General features: G+C 40.2%; 1 protein-coding gene across 2 annotated transcripts in view; it reads left to right on the forward strand.

Moving 5' to 3' along the window:
* Positions 1-931, forward strand: part of LOC106880740 (uncharacterized) — a 19464-nt gene that overhangs the window by 13840 nt on the left and 4693 nt on the right. The gene's annotated exons all lie outside the window — the stretch shown is intronic.

The raw sequence follows: 931 nt of genomic DNA on the forward strand, positions 1-931 counted from the left end.
CCACTCACGAGGCTTTAGTAGACGGAGACTGAAAGAAGACCGTCGTATATATGTATATATATATATATGTTTGTGTGTCTGTGTTTGTCCCCCCAACTTCGCTTGACAACCGATGCTGGTGTGTTTACGTCCCCGTAACTTAGCGGTTCGGCAAAAGAGACCGATAGAATAAGTACTAGGCTTACAAAGAATAAGTCCTGGGGTCGATTTTCTCGACTAAAGGCGGTGCTCCAGCATGGCCGCAGTCAAATGACTGAAACAAGTAAAAGAGTAAGTACACAAATGGGCTGAGGTTCACTACAGCTGTTTCAGACGGTTTTATCATGATGTAATTGATTTGTCCATCAATAAAAAAAAATGCTTCTAAAACAGCTGTTGTAAGCCTCAATCCATTTGTGTTCTTACTTATTTTACACCATACCTGGAACTTTACCTGTGTTGAGTCTGCAACTTAAAGTGAACCACGAGTACATTTGTGATTTTACTCATACATGTATATTTATATCGATGAGCATATTGATCTGTTCATGCACATGTATATGTAGTGGTTAAATGTGTATCATGGTGAACAGATGCGCTAGGAATGTGTATGCCTTTGAAGTAAACAAATGAGTGAATCGATTCATAATTGAAAATAATTTATTCACTGGACTTAATTTGTTGTTGGTACACATAATTCTTCACTACATGCAAAATGTTGACAACTGCTACGAGTTGCTAGAAATAGAAACAGGGTACATCTGTAGAAGTGATGTATCAGAAATGAATATGTAAGGGAAACTGTGTGAACAGGCTCGCGTTGGCTGTACAGATCAGAAGAGCTGTATGAACGAATCAACGTCGGGGGTCACCAATTGTAAGGGACGACCGACGTCGGGGTCACCAATTGTAAGGAACGACCGTGCGAACTCAAAAAGGAGAAATGGTGACG

Source organism: Octopus bimaculoides, chromosome 6 (assembly GCF_001194135.2).
Source record: "Octopus bimaculoides isolate UCB-OBI-ISO-001 chromosome 6, ASM119413v2, whole genome shotgun sequence".
Taxonomy (NCBI): domain Eukaryota; kingdom Metazoa; phylum Mollusca; class Cephalopoda; order Octopoda; family Octopodidae; genus Octopus; species Octopus bimaculoides.